Raw genomic sequence first — 7046 nt, forward strand, 5'->3', positions numbered from 1 at the left:
CCCAACATGTTGCAAGACGTTGGTCTATCAAGTTATGGAATTGAAGAGCTTGAGGAGTTGCTCAAGGCTCAGCCGAGAGCAACTCTTCCTTCTGAAGTGTTCTTCAAACTTCCCAAGTGCATCATAAATCCACAGAGTCATGATCACAACCAAAACCATGAACTGGTTCTTTTTTTTGATAGATATTTGGAATAATCGAGGAACAACGTTATTTCGATGATGCAGTCATATTGTCATATTATTTTCATATGGTATTGTCTTTTCCACTTGATTCAACAGATCTCGTTCTGTCAAGCTCGGGAATGTTTCTCGCTGAGTTTGCAGAATGGGTTCACTATTTTTTGGTTTTGAGGTCGATTTTTCTGTTGTCTCGTGAGTCGTTTCCTCACATTTCAAGTATTAGAGTCTTGTAACTGCTATAGTTTTGTTTTGTTTTGTTTTGTTGTGTTTTTACTGGAATATATATATTTTTTGATTTAAAAGAACCTTTTGAAACAACGGTAAATAAGAATGCGCTCAGTTTATTTTTCTAATTTTCCATACATTTGTCTGTAAATTTGGCTGGGTGGACGCGGTTCGCGGGAAAAAAAATACGTACGTACAAATGTATGGAAAATTAGAAAAATTAACAGAGCGTCTTCTAACTAAGCTACATGCATCCTTCAAACTTGGTGAATACAATCCTCCACCTAGTATTTTATACCGGCCTAGTCAGAACGAATGATAGGAAATCAGCAGAGGAATTTAAAACATATTGAACGTATTCATGGGGAAACTTTTCAAGCAAAATTTCCCCTACGTGTTTATTCAAAGAACTATTTTTACTCGGGAGAAAGCCAGTTCAAATCCAGTTCTATTCTCGCAGCGGCCTTTTCTAATGCTGCTATTTCCCTTTTTCCCCCGGAACTCCTGTTTCTCATCTGGATGCCTCAACTCTCCACAGAAAAACACTGACTCGCATTTTGCCATTCGGCACTTGCGAACTGTGTGATTTCTTACATGACAATTACATAGCGTTGACCGGTATTTCCAGGCGCGGAAGCTTGCCTCTCATATCTTGGAAGAGGTTTCTTGAAGGGAGGGCAAGGGGCACGAATCACGGAACAAAAAATTCACTTTTCACGATTCTCGAACATGTGCACGAAACTGTAATCAAAATTTGTACAAAAAAGCGCGTTCTTTAACTTTACAAGTAATTTACAGCTGTTGGAAAGGTGATATTTGAAATCGTAATTTGTTGGTTTTACGTTAACAGACCTCTTATGAGAAATATCGGACTTGCACAGCTCTTCCACTGCGAGTTGTAACGGCTCTTTAAGAAGGCCAGAGTATCGTCGTCGTTGTCACTTTCCACGGCGTCGTCAGGCCCACTGTCTGTGTCATACCGCACATCATCTTCTGGGACTTCGGGGGCTTCAGACACTTTAGGATGAGCGAAGGTGACTTCTTGCTCTTGCTCTTCTTGTTCATCGACGATTGGTGGAACAGCTGGCAGATACTTTGCAGGAGGTTCAAGGTGGATCTTGTCCTTTGGGTAAGCAGAATCTGCTGGACGATAGATATTCAAAGGCAAAGTGCCAACCTTGAACTTCGTTGTTTCTTGCCTCACAGTTCCCTGTCAAACGCACTTGCTATGCTGAACTGCCCATTCTCTCATGATCTGCTCTTGGGTAGAATTTAAGTGCCTTGTTTTGCCAAGATGCGAAAGTTTGGAAATGTGTTTCAGTGGAATTGAACTGTCTGGAATTGGATAGTAGGATGTTGGATGAGTGAAATAATAGGCTGCCCAGCTTGTGATCCTTTTGATGCTTTCGTAAACTGTGTTTCCCATATTACGGGAGTAGTTAAGAGATGTGGCGCATTGATCCTTGAAATGACCAACAGCGTGCAGATTTTCCACTTGGGTTGTCAGACAAACAAGAAGATCAACGTGGATGTCTTTGGTGGTAGACTTCAATTTATCATCCAGCCGATTACGTTGATTGTAGATCACTTGTACGGACTTAAGAGACAGGTTCGTTTGTACAGTACTCACAGTTCCTTCTAGAAATCGTTTGAGATCACCGACTTCTTGCAGAGTTTCAGCTATTGATAGGCGTGGAACCGTCTGATGTTTCAGATGAACTGAAAATGCGCGGAACAATTTGCCAAGGTGTTTCAGCTAGGTGACTGTACCGGTAATTGTAGTCAGAATTTTGACGCATCCTGTCTGAGGGTCAGTAAGAAAGACATTGCAATTGTCAGTGCAAACTCCCATCGGCAGACCAAACGAAGAGTTTTCTGCTCTTCCCTCTGCGTTACCCTCTAGTCACATATCTTAAAAAGACACTTAAAATTTTGTGCGAATCTCGTATGCCAATTCTGATACGCTCCTTGGATCCAGCAAATTTGGAAGCGCCTGATTCTGGCTTAGCATGGTAAAATATAACTGATTCAACAACCGCGAGGACTTTGTCGGATTCAGCAGCCATGATCTTTACCAGTCTGAGTTACACCGAGTCCGCGCATGTTGTTCATCAATGGCTCATCAGTCAAAAATCCTATTGAGACGGGTTCATTGGCTAATGTGGTGATCAGGAAATCAACGGGTTTATTTAAACCTGTCAACACGTTTCGTTTGTCGCTACTCTCAGTCGGCTTGACTCAAGCGTTAAATTTACTAAGGTCACGGAAAATCTGATAACAATCCAGTGAAATTCAGCCACGAACACAACTTTAGACATTAAGGATTTATTTCTTATCTATTCACGATTCACAGTCAAGAACTTTTGCATTTCACGCCTCACGGAATACACTTCAATCACGATTCACGGAACAGTTTTTAATCAAATTACGATTCACAGAGCACAAAAAAACCGGATCACGGCGTCACGAAAATACCCTTGGCCCCCCTCTTTCTTCAAGTTCTTATCTTTTAGCGCTCGCTTCCTCAAGTTTAAACTTTAATTCTTGCCTGTTTTCCTCGATGAACCTTTCATATGGGCTAAGTAATTGACGCCTGCTTGTCGGAAGAGAAACATCACTTGTCTTCGGTACTCGATATTCGTTCCCGGCCGCATCATCGTTTTAGCCCGACGTGGAGACCTTTTTTCGTGCAGGAGATTTTAAATTTGATTGAGGGCTTTGTAACTGCTGTGTTGACGTTGTTTGACGCTTCAAGCTGCTTTTTACTCTCTTAGGCGTTGTCAGCTGAGCAATCGTGTTCAAGACTAGTCTTTTGTGGCCTTCAGGGAGAAAAGGAAGATCTTCTTCTGCTAGATACCGTGCAGACAATGTTGAAGTGAACTCTTTCTTCCTTAATTCCCCTGGATATTGTAAAAGATTGATATATGTTATTGGCCGGCTGGGAGGTCCGTACAGCTCAATTGTACAGCGCCTAGAGCAGGCATGGATAGGCGCTATATAAATATTTATTTATTATCATTATTATAAAATGCTGCCCGAGACCGCAGGCCGAGGGCAGCATTTTCAAGCCCGAGGTCAGAGTTTTTCACTATACGGGCCGACCCTAGGCCGGAAAATAACATGTTTATCTTTTTCTGTTGCGGTAAACTGGCTTACAAGTGGGTTTGTTTACGCAACTTTGTCGCTGAATTGGCTTACGCGCCGTCCACAAACCATTTGTACTTGAAAAAATTCTAACGAGCGAACGAGTGGGTAACTCGGATACTAGACAAAGAAAGATGTATTAAAGAACCGATTTTTCGAACTACTTTATGTTAGTTCTATTTAGTTCACCAGTTAAGTTCTCCAAAAGTGTCTTTCGGTGTGAAATTTCGTGCAAAGTTTGAAGTTGTACTACAAAAACGTCTGTCAGTCGCTGCGAATCACTCGAAATCAGACTTTTCTACCGTAAATTGAATAGCAGATAGCGAAGAAATTCGTTAACTGTATTCCACAGAATTTATCTAAATTACAGCAACGATCAGAGAGGCAGACTCGACTGAAATTCCTTCATTTTTTACTTAAAATTGTTCAGAGAGCGACACATAGGATTACGCGCAATTACAGCGCCGACTTACAAACAGCCAAACAAACTGTCACAACTTCAAAAAACTCGACTTTACTTACAATGACTTTCCTTGCTATTTAAGAGGCCCTGCGCCTAAGAAACGACCGATGATTTCCGGCTAAAACATAAAATCGGCCGATTTTTATCTCCCAAGTAGAGGTTACCGAATACTATTTAAAAATGAATTTCGTTTGTTTCAGTTTCGCTTTAAACCAAAAATATCGAGCCGCAAACTTTTTCCGTCTGATAGCAGCAAAATCAGGCCGAAAATAAGGCCCCGCTAAAAACTGTTCGGAAATTACTATCGCAACGCAAAATAATGAGAAAACTACACAGTGTTGAAGAAAAAGGCTTTTTAATGCAATATCAGTTGATAAACATAAAAAAAAAAACTGCCGAAGCGATTAAAAAATAAAGTTTCAAATATTGCATACTAAATTAGATGGAGCGTTGGAGCTGATTTTAAAATAATTATTTCTCAAACGTTCAACGCTTTTGAAAGCAGTCACAGTGATGAATCAGACATTGGAGGGATACACATCACGTTTCTGGAAAAACATTTTTCAGCCAAAGTATATTGACCTTATACAAAGCGTTCAAAGTTCGGCAGGTTTCTTTCACAGGTCACAGGTCACAGGTCACAGGTCACAGGTCACAGGTCACAGGTCACAGGTCACAGGTCACAGGTCACAGGTCACAGGTCACAGGTCACAGGTCACAGGTCACCAAAAAATATGCCAAAACGTCATAAAACAGATGCATACAAGTGCGTCCGAAGTGCAACTATAACAGCTCTTTTCTGGAAAAAAAAACGCGTAGGGGAAATCAGTTGTAGCACTGAAATGAAAAAAATTGATCCAAAGAAAGCCAAGACTTACTTCTGTTGAAAACATAAATGTTTGTAGCCTTTCAATATAATATGAAAACGAAAGAGGCTTACACTGATCCGTGAATTATGCATTTACTTACGCGTGATTTGTGAACCAACGACTTTTGCGGGAATAATTGTCCACTTTTTTTGGAGATTTTAGCGTCATTAAAGCTTGTAAACTACACTAAACTAGATGTAAAACCTGCCCATTCCACGCGACTGAGAACTAACCACAGCGACAGTGAACCAGGAGGACCAAGAATCTAGTCTGTCACGATGTGTCACACATGCACACGGCATTTCGATGCATCAAAATGGAGGGTTCTGTATGTTTTGCGAAACATGGATAGAATTTGTATTTTTATGTGACACATGATTTAGCCTTTGCATTTTTACGTGAAAAGTGATTTTTTTCTGTTAACGTGAAGCTGTTTTCGAATTTTTTGTGATGCATGAAAAGGCCAATTACTTATGTGCGAAATTGTTTTCAGAGTAGGTATAGGGGACCCTCTTGTTTCTGTTTAGTACATACTCGTTGTAAATATTTCCAAAAATATATATATAGAAATAAAACAGTTCAATTTGCTATCATAATGAATTATCTTATTAAGATAAAATATATTAACACTACATGTCTGAAAGTTACATTTCAACCCATTTCGTACATATACCACCACTAGAAACTTTTTCATTAAAATTATAGAGTAAAACATTTTTAGTTAGGGTTTGTTGCATGGAAACATCGATAAACCTCTCGGGAATCTCGGTAATTGTTACATCGCGAAATTTACTGAGTGTTTTGATTGTGACCTGTGACCTGTGACCTGTGACCTGTGACCTGTGACCTGTGACCTGTGACCTGTGACCTGTGACCCGTGACCTGTGAAAGAAACCTGCGGTTCAACGTTACCGTGTTTACCGTTATCCTGCTACTTCGGCGAAACACTTCTCTTTTGCCAATACGGCCGTCGATAGCGTGGTAAACGCCACTTTAAACCTTGCTAGGCATTCGAAGACCATCCTGAGTAGAAGGACGTGGAATTAAAAGAGAAAGGAAGATGAAAAATGCGCAGAAAAAGAAAATAACTCGAAATTACCATCTGCTAACGAAAGTTGAATCTGGAAAATGTCGTCGCGTGACAGCGGCCATTGACGTCATTTGTCACGTCAAGTCGCAAGAGCGTGGGAAAACGAGTCTGCAATGTCCTTCGGGCAGTCAGCGGCTAGGGATCCACTCGTGACCCTATAACTCAGATCACGCTGCGGCTAAAACGGTGTGGCGGTTGGGGAAGTTTTTCTTTTTGAGTGACCATCATTTGTGAAAAACAACATAACATTGTGCCACTAAACGTTTTCTGGCCGGGAAAAATTGTTTTCCTATTTGTACATTCGTTTGGATTCCTCCGCTGTGTAGACAAATGACGTCAATGGCCGCTGTCACGCGACGACATTTTCCAGATTCAACTTTCGTTAGCACATGGTAATTTCGAGTTATTTTCTTTTTCTGCGTATTTTTCATCTTCCTTTCTCTTTTAATTCTACGTCCTTCTACTTAGGATGGTCTTTGAATGCCTAGCAAGGTTTAAAGTGTCGTTTAACACGCTATCCACGGCCGTATCGGCAAAAGAGAAGTGTTTCGCCGAAGTAGCAGGATAACGGTAAACACGATAACTTTGAACGCTTTGTATAAGGTCAATATACTTTGGCCGAAAAATGTTTTTTTCAGAAACGTGATGTATATCCCTCCAATGTCTGATTCATCACTGTGACTGCTTTCAAAAGCGTTGAACGTTTGAGAAATAATTATTTTAAAATCAGCTCCAACGCTCCATCTAATTCAGTATGCAATATTTGAAACTTTAATCGCTTCGGTAGTTTTTTGATGTTTATCGAATGATATTGCATTAAAAGGCCTTTTTCTTTAACACTGTGTAGTTTTCTCATTATTTTGCGTTGTCATAGTAATTTCTGAACAGTTTTTAGCGGGGCCTTATTTTCGGCCTGATTTTGCTGCTATCAGACGGAAAAGGTTTGCGGCTCGATATTTTTGGTTTAAAGCGAAACTGAAACAAAAGAAATTCATTTTTTAATAGTATTCGGTAACCTCTACTTGGGAGATAAAAATCGGCCGATTTTATGTTTTAGCCGGAAATCATCGGTCGT

At 40.3% G+C, this 7046-nt stretch overlaps 1 long non-coding RNA gene and 1 pseudogene across 1 annotated transcript; one reads left to right on the forward strand and one right to left on the reverse strand.

Moving 5' to 3' along the window:
• Positions 1-1112: 1112 nt before the first annotated feature.
• LOC149115080 (uncharacterized) lies at positions 1113-1831 on the reverse strand (annotated as a pseudogene).
• A 2266-nt stretch (positions 1832-4097) lies between these two features.
• On the forward strand, positions 4098-4812 carry LOC149115081 (uncharacterized). The gene is made up of 2 exons (XR_016206227.1): positions 4098-4635; positions 4699-4812. It is a non-coding gene; the product is annotated as an uncharacterized LOC149115081 (long non-coding RNA).
• The last annotated feature ends 2234 nt before the right edge of the window (positions 4813-7046 follow it).

Source organism: Orbicella faveolata, unplaced genomic scaffold (genome assembly GCF_042242905.1).
Source record: "Orbicella faveolata isolate gen_17 unplaced genomic scaffold, um_ofav_v1 contig_13, whole genome shotgun sequence".
In the NCBI taxonomy this organism is placed as follows: Eukaryota; Metazoa; Cnidaria; class Anthozoa; order Scleractinia; family Merulinidae; genus Orbicella; species Orbicella faveolata.